Source organism: Hakea prostrata, chromosome 1, assembly GCF_041222555.1.
Source record: "Hakea prostrata isolate BN-2017 chromosome 1, UWA_Hpros_2, whole genome shotgun sequence".
In the NCBI taxonomy this organism is placed as follows: domain Eukaryota; kingdom Viridiplantae; phylum Streptophyta; class Magnoliopsida; order Proteales; family Proteaceae; genus Hakea; species Hakea prostrata.
This window is the reverse complement of record NC_142600.1, coordinates 59204197-59216811: the sequence shown is the minus strand read 5'-3', so window position 1 is coordinate 59216811 and position 12615 is coordinate 59204197.

Sequence of the window (12615 nt, the reverse complement as noted above, 5' to 3'; positions counted from 1 at the left end):
CAACGTGGTGATGGTGAAAAAGGCAAATGGGAAGTGGAGGATGTGTACAGACTACACGGATCTAAACAAAGCTTGCCCAAAAGATTGCTACCCGTTGCCTCGGATTGACCTCTTGATAGATGCTATCTGCAGGATATGAAACTTTAAGTTTCATGGATGCCTACTCGGTATAATCGGATCCTTATGAATAAGGAGGATGAGAAGTATACGGCTTTCATGACTGATCGTGAAAGCTATTATTACAAGGTCATGCCTTTTGGCCCCAAGAATGCAGGAGCAACATATCGAGGGGGCGCCAACAAGATTTTCAAAGAGCTGATAGGAAAGAATGTTGAAGCATATGTTGACGACATGCTGGTGAAAAGCTTTACAAAAGCAAATCACATTGCAGATTTGACTGAGGTTTTCTCAAGATCGAGGAAACATCAAATGAAGTTGAACCCCGAAAAATGTGCCTTTGGAGTCTCCTCGGGCAAATTCTTGGGTTTCATGGTATCACGAGGGGAATTGAGGCAAATCCCGCCAAAATACAAGCTCGATTGATATGGAGGCTCCCAAAACCGTTCGGGATGTACAATGTTTGACAGGAGAGTTGTCTGCCTTAAATCGATTTATCTCCAAGTCCGGAGAAAAATGTTTGCCTTTCTTCAAGGCACTTAAAGACCCGAAGGGCAGTAAGGAAGCAAAGTGGATCGAAGAGTGCCGAAAGCTTTCGAGGAATTAAAAGAAGCACTTGGACAACCACCGATCCCGTCCGGGCCGGAGAAGGGGGAAATATTACAGCTATATCTAGCGACATCCCTTTCGGCGATCAGTGCAAGACTTGTTCGGAGAAAGATAAGAAACAAAGGGCCGATTTACTATGTAAGCCACGTGTTGCTAGATGCGGAGACGAGATATTCGCAGATTGAGAAGCGGGGCTCTGGCTCTCATGATGGCCGCCAGGAAGCTAGGGCCATATTTTCAGGCTCATCCAATTGAGGTATTTACAACTTTTCCTCTTAGTAAAGTTCTTAACAAACCCGATTTGTCCGGAAGGATGGTATCCCGATCGGTTGAGCTAAGTGAGTTCCAAGTGAGCTTTAAGCCCAGGGACTGCAATCAAGGCTCAAGCATTAGCCGACTTTGTAGTAGAAACTACTGCACCAATGGAACCCACTATTGAAGATCCCATTATACCAACCACTTGGGAGGTATATGTCGATGGTTCGAGTAATAAAGATGGAGCAGTAGCTGGAATTCTATTAAAAAGTCCGGCAGGATTCATTATTCGATATGCTTTAAGATTCGCATTTGATGCAAGTAATAACGAAGCGGAATATGAGGCCTCGATAGCGGGACTTCGGTTGTCAAAGGCATTAGCTATTGCAGATGTTACTATTTATAGTGACTCTCAGCTTATAGTCAACCAAGTCCAAGGGGAGTATGGCATTAAGGAACCACGCTTGCAAAAATATCGGGAGATAGTGCAGGCATTTCAGAACCAATTTCGAATTTGAAGATATCTCAGATTTCGAGGAATGAAAATTCAATGGCAGATGAGCTATCCCGACTAGCCAATGGCAAGGAAAAGAATCTAGACCCTTCGGTCTACATTGAAGAGGTAACTTTTCCAAGTTATCATGAGAAAGAAATTTCTTATATTGAAGCGAACGTTGCTGGATGGATCCAATAATCGAATATCTAAGAGATGACAAGTTACCCGAGGATCCAAGTGAGGCAAGGTTGATCAAGATTCGATCAGCTAGATTTGTCATTCGAATGGGAGACTATACAAAAGATCTTATGCTGGACCCCTTATGAGATGTATAGGCCCCGAAGGAGCAAAATCAGCTTTGGCTGAGGTTCATGAAGGAATTTGTGGCGCTCACATGGGTGGCGAGCCCCTGGCCCACAAAATTCTAAGGCTTGGGTTATATTGGCCTAAGATCCAAGAGGCTGCTATGGACTACGTTCGTCGATGTAGTAACTTGTCAAATTCATGCTACAAGATCGAAGCGCCCGGCGGAAATTATGACTTCAATTCTAAATCCTATTCCCTTCGTAATGTGGGGAATTGATATCATGGGCAAATTCACCAAGGCATCGGGCGGACGTGAATATCTGATAGTAGCAATTGATTACTTCACAAAACGGGTAGAAGCCGATGCAATCGGCGACAATTACCGAGAAAAAAGTGGAGAAATTTGTGCTTGAATCAATCATATATCGCTTTGGGATTCCAAAGATAATTGTCACTGACCATGGTACTCAGTTCGACTGTCCACAATTCGAGCAATTCTGTGGAGCATATATGATCGAGCATCGTATGTCCTCAGTAGCATACCCCCAAAGCAATGGCCAGGTAGAGGTTACTAACCGAACGCTACTGGAAGGAATAAAGAGAAGACTCGAAGCTGACAAAGCTTCTTGGGTCGAAGAACTACATAATGTACTTGTGGGCTTATAGAACTACGGTTCGAACACCTACAGGGAGAAACTCCATTCAGGTTGGCATATGGATCCGAAGCATTGGCACCTGTGGAGATAATGGCGGGGACGTTACGGGATCGTGAGTTCGAGGAAAAAGCAAATGAACAAGGACTGCTTGATAGTCTTGATTTGTTGGACGAAGTTCGGGCAAAGGCAATAGCACAAACTCAACATTATCAAAGAAGGATAGCGTCTCATTATAATACTCGAGTGAAGAATCGTCGATACTTAGCCAGAGATTTGGTGTTGAGAAACACCCTAGCTTCCGACCCGTGTCACCAAAGAAAGTTGGACCCTTCCTGGGAAGGACCTTATATGATTGTGAAACCGGTCGGTTCAGGAGCTTACAGGCTGAAGAACATTGATTCCCAGAAAGAGTTGGATCGTTCGTGGAATGCTAGGCATCTCAAAAAGTTTTATCCTTGAGGATGATTTCGATTTTGTTCGTGATGTAATCATTTTCAACTCAATCAATGCAATTTTTGGTTTTCAACAAACTATCTTTTGATTGGGGGGGCATCATACACCACATTCAAGAACAAGATCCAACTATAAGGCATCGGATGAAAATTCGTGTGGGTCCTTCAACACTTCAACGCTTATGGAAAAATTTTCGAACTTTCTTAAGTTGGGGCATCGGATGAAAATCCGAGTGAGTTCCTTTTGCAAGGCGTCGGTTTGATATCCGAGTGAGTTCCTTCGAGACTTATTGAATTTTTGAATTATCCTTAAGTATAAGGCATCGGTTTAAAACCCGAGTGAGTTCCTTCTCAGACTTATTATATTTCTCCGGAAATCCTTAAGTATAAGGCATCGGTTTAAAACCCGAGTGAGTTCCTTCTCAGACTTATTGTATTTCTCCGGAAATCCTTAAGTATAAGGCATCGGTTTAAAACCCGAGTGAGTTCCTTCTCGGACTTATTGTATTTCTCCGGAAATCCTTAAGTATAAGGCATCGGTTTAAAACCCGAGTGAGTTCCTTCTCAGACTTATTGTATTTCTCCGGAAATCCTTAAGTAAAGGCATTGTTTCAGACAACTAAGACCTAATGCAACGGCGATTCAAGTGGCTAGCAAAGTTCAAAGATAAAGTAATTTCTTATTTCTTCAAAGATCCAAAGAGGCCGGATCAAAATAATTACAAGAGCTGGATACAATCTTTGATCAAAGAAGAAAGTCATTACAGACTTGTTAACAAGTTATACAAGATCGACGCGACTTTGCTAGAACAAACATATGAGTCAACCATTGGTGGGGAGTCAAGGAAAAGAAGAGAAGAAATGAGGATTACAAAAATATTTCGATATTCAGAAAATCTTCCGCAATTTCATACTCTTTGTCCAGCTTGTCCAGGAGAAGAATGGTCCTCGACCAAACTCGCATTCGGCACAAGCTCGTCATAATTGACTTCTTCCAGCGGAGAATAAACAGGAGAATCTTCCGGATATTGCATAATATCTGGATCGGAAGGTGGAGGATCAATCTTATCCTTGGTCCAATCGGGAGGAGGAATACCCGTGTCGGTAAATACTTCAGGATGGCAAACAGACCTTAGGGGAGTCGTATCAAAATGAGGATCTTTCCTTAATATTGATTCCCATACTTCGTTCTCACCATCCCGGTACGCCTACAAGTTATAAGCATTCAGCATATCAACAAAAGGCTTACCGTGTAAATACTTGAAGACGCAGCTCTGCGAACATCAGTTGGAAGGGATTCGGGCAAAGGAACGACAGCTTGCCTTTCGGGTAATGTTTCGATCCTTTAGCTCCCGACTTTCCAACTGTCCGCTCCAGCCACCGGATCTTCTCCCGGCATCATCCAAATCCGACCGAAGACGACCAATCATCGAATTCTTTTCTCCCCGCCACCTCCCAAGCTAGATTCCGAAGGCGAGCAATCTCAACATCTTTAGCTTCGAGATTTCCCGAAGCCTAGAAACTTCATTGCTCAACCTACTGAGTCTAGTAACTTGCTTCCACTTGGTTGTGGAAGTTACCAAAGAAGACTCCCGCAAACAACTTTCGAGTTAGCGAGGAGCAGAAAAGTAAGTTTTCAAAATCGAGGATAATGAAGAAAGACTTACATCATCGGTGACTTCGTAAAGACTTCATCCGGAAGTTTGGAAAGAACTACGCTCTCGAAGTCATTCGAGCGGCAAGACACCATTCCAACGCTCCATCAAACTCGTTTGACACTAATTCGGGCAAAGGATGAGAAGGATGAACTACACCAAGCAAAGGCTGAGCTTCATCACTTGTCACCCGACGGCGCTTCCTGGTGGCAAAATCCTCCAACTCAGAAGGAGAGGAGGAGGATGCCAAACAAGCACTAGAGTTAGAAATAGGAGCAGCACCTGCTGGGACCACACCTTCATCAGACGCCAACATAGTTGCCTCGGATGCCCGAAGAGTCTTCTTCGGGGGTGCACCAACAGGCTCACCAATAGGCTCACCAGCAGGATTGCCGGCAGCACCATCGGCAACAGAGTGATCAAGATCTTCCCGGGGAAAGACGAGCGGTCACTTCGGGCAAAGGAGGCGCAGGGGACGGCATCAACGAAGCTGCAGGAATCTGACTTGAAGATTCACCGCCAGCAGTCGCCTTACGCTTGGAGGATTCACTAGCTGAAACCACCGCACTGGCCCCAACCACCACCGACGAAACGCTATTCTTACGAGATTTTGCTCTGATAAAGTTCGGGTTGATCTTGGGAGCCACTATGCAAAACAACAAAAAACAGCCGTATCGATCAGAAATAAACGACAAGCAACAATGGGGAAACCCTAGTTTTCTAAAGCTTCGACGGACCACAAACTAAACCCCAAGTATAACTACCGTGCAGTTTACTTCGGGGGGAAGAGGGGAAAGAGATGAGAAATAAAAAAACTCACTTGTTCAGAAATGGATAGAGCTGTCGTTGGAGTACGAGGAATACGGAGGCAGGCCGAAGGACGAAAGGTTGCTTTGGCACTTTAGCAAATCTATCTTGCAGAAGTCAGGATAGATGGAGAGTACCCACGAAGGCTTTAAATAGCCTCAGGTATAAGACGACGGTTGAAGGCTAAGGACAACCGACGACCCAGATTGAAACGACGCTTCGAAATCCGCAAAAAGCAAGATCAACGGTCGAAGGGATGCCACATGGAAACATGTGGAAGCGAGCACCGATGCGAGAGAAACCTCCAATCGTCGCACCGCCATTAAAATAATGGATGTATTTCCGATTCATTGAAAACATGAATGGTACACAAAAGCAGAAAAACGTTTGAACTTCGCAGAGGGAAACGTGCGGACTTTGCAATAAATGAAGTAGTGGGGAAGATTAACGTATCTTCCCGAAACGCATCTTCACAATATTTCTATAAGATCATTATTCGGCGAGGAATGAAAAGTTAAGTGATAAGTTTTATCATTAATACTTTGATATTCAAGGCAATACTTCGGCAGGAGACGGGGAAATTTTGAGGCCAACATGAATAAAGAAATGTCTATTCATTATATTGAGGGTACATCTTTACAAAAGAACAACTCCCTAAGCCTTTTCTTCATTATTGCTCGAGGGACCCTGGTCGGGATGACTTTTCTCAGGACCATGAGAAGAGCCTTCCTCAAGAGTGGCATTGGCTGAATCCTCTGCAGCAACAACTTGAGACTTGGCTTGTGATTTCTCCTCTGGAAGTGCTGGCTCGTCATCTAGATATGCCTCATATTGAGGGTCAGCTGGAAAAGGATCATCTACTCCCGAGCCCAGCCTGGAAGATCCATACCAACTTTCCCGAAGACCTCTGGGGTGGCATACCTCACGAAAAGGAGCAAGTGTCGAAGTCCGGGATCGTTCCAAGGATCTGCTCCCAAACGTCGTTCCGCCCCATGCGATAAGCCCGAATGTTGTAGAAACCTAGCAATTCGGAGAAAGGTACGTTGTTCGGGTATTTCCGAATGCACTCCTTCCGAAGGTCCGGCTTTATATGCTCGGGCTTGCTAGGGATTGCCAACTTCGGATGTTCTTCGAGCTCCCTACTTTTGATTTCAAAGCTGTCACCAAACAACGTGGCAGCTGCCTTTTGCTTCCTGGCCTCGCGCTCGGCAGCAGAGACACGAATTCTCGAAGCTTCAAGAGTTTCCTTGAGGGAGATCACTTCTTCCTCATGCTTTTTCTCAGCTCCACGGTAGCTCAGTCACTGGTCTATTTCAGAATTGGCCTTGGCCAATTTCTCTTCACAAGTTTGCAGCAAGGAGCTGAGTCAAAGCGACCAACCCGGCTCAATGCTTCCACGTGTTGATAAAAGCTCAACACAGCATTCCTGGGAAGACGGAAGATATTAGAAGAAGTCATAAGAGGTACATTGCCTTTTGAGGCCTAAATCACAAGAATATAATTGACAAGATTGCTAATTAATCTTGAAGATTTTGCTACAAAATGTCTTCCTAGTTTGAATTGTTTCAAAAAATTATTATATGTAGATTCTCTTCCTTAACCACATTTGGCACATGCCTTTGAATTTTGAATCATTGGGACAAAATTGGTAAGATTGTCTATTGACCTGAAGATTCTGTTATAGAATCACGAGAGAAATCGCCTAAAAATCAAAAGAAATGACCAAAATATCACAAAAATCGAGATTGATACAACATCAAAACACTACAGAAAAAGCATCAATATTTTTTAAAGATGAAAATTTCATTTTAGGCTAGTAGTTTTGAATGGTTGTCAAAAATAGCTTTCTATATTGATATCAAACCGAAGCTGATGCCATTTTTTTTTTTTCTTAATAGAAAAGAGAACACTAAAATCAAACAAAAGTACAACTTAGACTAAAGTAGCTTGAGGCCATCAAACAATCAAGGTGAACAAAAAAAGCTCCAAATGTCTAGACAACGACTCATAGGGGATAACAAAGACAAATGCCTAGCTGCAACTTGCAAAATTGGGACAAATGTACATGGCTAAACTTGTCCGTCGGAGATGGTCACCAAGTTATGGTGGTTACTACAACTAATCCAAAAAACTTTTAAATTCCAGTTCCTATTAATACCTAACTCCGAACCTCTTATTAACCCATCAAATGCTACTTCTAACAGAAACCAAAAAGCTGTCCATCCTTCTCCACGTGATAGCATCATCCATTATGAACCATTAACATCAACCACTTCAATTCTTCTCCTTGGTCTCTAAAGCCTACAACAACAAGAGTGTTTTCCATAATTAGTTTCCAGCCAAACTGAATACCAAGGTCTATAAGATGCATTTTGTTCTACAGTTTTCTCACTAGTCATATCCTTGGGGTTTTTATTTGCAATTCCTTCAGTCAAAGAGAATTTGGGACAACGGTTAATAAATAAATCAATAAGTCAGCATTCCTTAAAAAAATAAAAAATAAAAAGAAAAGAAAAAAGAGCACTCAAGAATTCAGTCCTAAGTCCCAAAGAACCAGTTGTAAGAATATGTTTAGCATGGTTACAAGAAAAGAAAATATGGCAACTAGTTTCTTGATCGTTACAGCAAATTCGGCATGTGCCATATGAATTTGACCACTTGGCCACTTTGCTAAGCACCGAAATCCCATTATGTGGGTCATTTATTTTCCAAGGAAATATTTTGTGCCTAGGATGCATTCTAAATTTCTTAAAAAATCTCTAGAATTTTACTTTCCTAGCCTCAACATCAAATTAAAAGACTAACTAAAAGCAATCAATCTAGTTGAGAATCTTGAGACTACAACATGTTTCAGATAATCTACAAGGCTTCATATTTCTTTCTATTGACAACTAATATGGATTAGAGTTTTTTACATAGCACTTATTATTATTGGGATGAAACTAGTGTCTACCCACTATTATGACCTGAATTACATGACATCTACTTTCAAATTACAAGTTACCCACAATTACCATTTTATGTTAAGTGGAGTGTAAAATGACCTAAATGCCTTTTAGGCAATAAAATGACTTAATTATCCTTATTTAATACCCTCACTTCACCCATACTCTTCTTATCTCTCACCAGAAACTGCCATCACCGCCAGAAACTACCACACCCCCTTCCCATAGGCGTTCACTGCTCACCCCCACTTAATTACCTTCATCGCTCTCTCTCTCTCTCCCTCTCTCTTTGAAATTGTTGAAAAATGGGATGACAAGAGAGAGGGAAATGATGTCATGCACAAAGCAGTCGGAAGATAACTTGGATAATGATGTCTCTACGACGACTTCTCTTTGCAGCTAAGGAGAGAGCTGGAGAAGCATTCGTTGTTTCCGCATTTCATCTTTCTAGTGATGAATATGAAATAGATATCAACATATGGTAGAAAACCTACAATTGATTATTAATCTTAAAAAAAAAAAAAAAAAAAAAAAAAAAAAAAAAAAAAAAAGAAAAGAAGAAGAAGAAGAAGAAGAAGAAGAAAAAAAAAAGAAAGAAGTAATAATAACTATTTCCAGTTGAAATGCCAAAACAATCTAGTTCACGTTCTTGTTTCTTTTTTCTCTTACTAAATAGATAGAAATATTCCTTTGTCGATCTCTACTGCAACAAAAATAATGACTTAACTTCAGGCAACTTTAAATATTTGTTTATTTATTCTGGAAAGCTTGTGAGTTTTCCCAATGGCTTCTAAAGCTTTGTCTAGGTCAAAGAGAGCTCACTCTCAACATTATCGTAAAACTTTAAAGACCTTATTTGAATCAAGCATCAAGAGCCACTTTGTGTGTGCAATTAATAGAATTAGGGAAAGTCGAATTCCGTGCAGATGCACTTGTATATGCTTTGCTACCTCTTTAATCAATCAAACAGAAGAATTGAAACATCAAAATATTTCACAATGGTTTCTCAATCTTGATGGGAAACGTAAATGGGGACGCGGATCCCAGTGTAGAAAAAGATTTCAAAAAACTCTTAGTCAAAATCATTGAGGTTTTGCTCTCATTGCCTAAAGACATTTACTTGAGGTAAGCCACAAAGGCATTCTCATGATCCTTCTACTCAGTTCTTGTTGAGAGAGAGAGAGAAAGATAAAGGTGGGTGGTTTCCGCTAAGGCATAGGAAGAAGATGAGTGAAGAGAGAATCCCTTTACCCACCTAAGGGATGGGTATGAGAGGGTACTAAATGGTAATTAAGTCATTTTTTTTCCCGATACAGAATGGGGCCAAGTGCCCAAGAAAATAAAACTTAACTCAAATAAATCTCTAAATCTGCCTTAAGTAGATCTTCCAATTCTCGTGGAAAACTTGATAAAATGCCCACAGTTGAGATGAAGACATCTTGATCTTAGCCATAGAATCAGCGACTCTATTGGCTTCCCTTCCAATGTCTTGGAACCGAATCTGACTAATTCCACCTACGAGAGCCCAGATCTCTTCAACATATCGCATGAAACGACCCACCTCTACGCAGTAAGGACTCAAAGGTCAATGGCCTTTTTTGAGTTTGATTCTATGAGCACTTGCTGGTATCCCAAGTTTGCGGTCAACTTGACAACTTCAAGAATTGTTGCAAGTTCCGCTTCCATCATCTGACAGGCGTGGATGCGATGGACAAAACCTCTCTTCTATCTCCCCTCACCATCTCTGAAGACACCGCCCACCTGTACCAAATCCCCTCCTTTAAGCACCATTGCATCAACATTGCATTTCATGTAGTTCCTTGTGGAAGGACGCCAAAAAGCTTTAAACCTTCTACCGCGCTGCCCCCAGCCATAACAACACAACATTTCAACCAAGCCTCAATCACCGTCTTATAATAATCACTGACTTGCATAAAACCATCATTTTATTGTCCAAAGGACATTTAAGTTATTTTACACCCCACTTAGCAAAAATTGGTAATTATGGCTAACTTGTAATTTTGAAAGTGAGTGCCATGTAATTTAGACCATAATAGTGAGTGGATACTAGTTTCACTCTATTAATAATAGTGGGTGCTGTGTAAAAAAATCTATAGATTATTATTATTATTATTATTATTTTTGGAGCTGGCGAGTTGATATTAATGGAGGGGGGAGACATTACTAACATAAATGCCCGCCAAATGGGTGTGAACCCAAGACCTCCCCATGGGAGTGGATGTTAGGTTTTTTTTATTAAAATCTATATTATCTATATATTAAGTTTCAAAATTAGTTTTTGCATTTCTTTTATTTAATTGTTTTGTTTGTGTGTGGGACCCTTGAGGTAAGGGTGGTAATGAGGCACCATGAGGTAAGGGTGGTAATGAGGCATAATGAGGCACCATGAGTAAAGGAAGCCCTTCATGACCTTGGTTAAAGGAGGCCCTTCATGACTTTGGTTATAAGGCTCTTCATGACATTGGTCATGGGTCTTAAAGGTCTTGATCATGGTGATGGGGTGGGCTAACTTGAATGGTGGAATTACTCAAATTCTAACTCTTGACCTTTATTTCTCATTTCAACTTCTTGACCATTCATGGCCATTACCATGAGTGGGGGTTAAGGTCTTTGAATGGGTTAAAGCCTATTCATTCCAAAGAAGTGAATATGAGAGTTACTTCCCCAAGTAGTGGGGAGGTTAGGTCAAGGGGGTTTATTCACATTAGTGGAGGAGGGACAAACCATTGATTCTCCATTAGTGGAGAATTGATTCTCCCCTTGTGAGGAGGTGTGGTTTGGGCCTATATAAACCCAACCCTTCCTTGCATATTGTGTGCTATTGTAACACTCCCCACTCACATTATTTGTTTTACAAAGTTCATTTATTTTTTGAGTTGTCTAAGTGTTGTGCTCTAGATTTTGGCTCCTTGAAGGGACTAGAAGAACTATCTCATCTTCTAGTTGGAGGTTGCTTTATCTTGGAGGTGGTGGTGCGAAGAACCCTTGGTAGTAGGGTGCATCAATTACCTTAAAGACAGCATCAAGGTGTGACTCAACCTCATCAATCAGTGGTTCGTTCGGTTGCTACTTCAAGCTCTTCAAATTTGCTAAAGATCTTCATCTCTCAATTGTATTGCAATTTCACTTTATATGTTTGAAGAATTTGTAATACAATTACCCCAACAAGTTTAAGGTAATTGATTTGGAAGATCCAATGGCAAGTCTTGGAGATGGCGACTTCAACAAAGACGGAGACAACAACATTGAGGTTGTTGATGGAATTAACACCGGAGGAGATCCTTCAAACAATACCGTTGAAGGTAATGTCAACAAACAAGGTGACGACACTTTCGTTGCCATAGATGGTATAAGATATCAATTCCTTGCTACTCATGATTCAATCCCCACTAATGTAATTCCAACAGTGACAGATCTTATCCCGGATTTGGGTAAGATGAGGATTGTCACTGAGTTCGACAAAATCGAACAGTTTGGAAGTCAAAACTTCAAAAGGTGGAGGCAAATGTTGCTATTTTCCTTAGCCCAAATTGGGGTGGCATTTGCCTTGACTGAACCCATGCCAGAAAAAAGTATTGATCTTGTTAAGGAGGGCAAAAGGGTGGCTTGGATTCAAGCGGACTACCTGTGAAACCCAGCCCTAACCTTGACCCGGAAACCTTGTTATTTGTAGGTCCGATGACCCGAAGTAAAGTAAGAAGTCAGCTTTGGGCCATCCCAGTAGAGGACTTGGTGTCTGGCTTTGAATCCATGAAGGTTGATGATGAGGTTCTATTTATGGAAACAGAATCCTGATGAAGATCTAATTAGTTGATGGACTTGGAGTGCTCTCTATCTTGGTTTGAAGGCATTTCTACCTACTAGGTAAGTCACTTGACTTGTGTGCAAAACCCCTTTAGGATTGGATTTGATCTGGACCTTCAATTCCCTGTTTTGGCCTTCTTTGTCAAGATTGGTCGACCGATTGGTCGATCGGGCCAGTCGACCAATCCACTCGACCAATGGGTGCTGTCTTTGGCAATTAGGTTGATTCTTGCTCTATTTAAGTCTAACCTCGAGTCCACTTCGTATTTGCTGCCTCCAAACCCTCTGGAACGAACCAAAGACCTCTGCAAGTCATCTCTCTTGCATCCTTGGAGTTTTCTTGGTGGATCTTCGTCGGAACTCTTCTTTTTGCATCAAAAGGTATGTCTACTCTCTCTTCTTCTCCTCCATCTTTGTTTTTCTTTCCTTTTTGAGTTGAGACAGTAGAAGAGATGTTGCATTCTCTGTTGCAAACATCTCTGAACATGTTCTC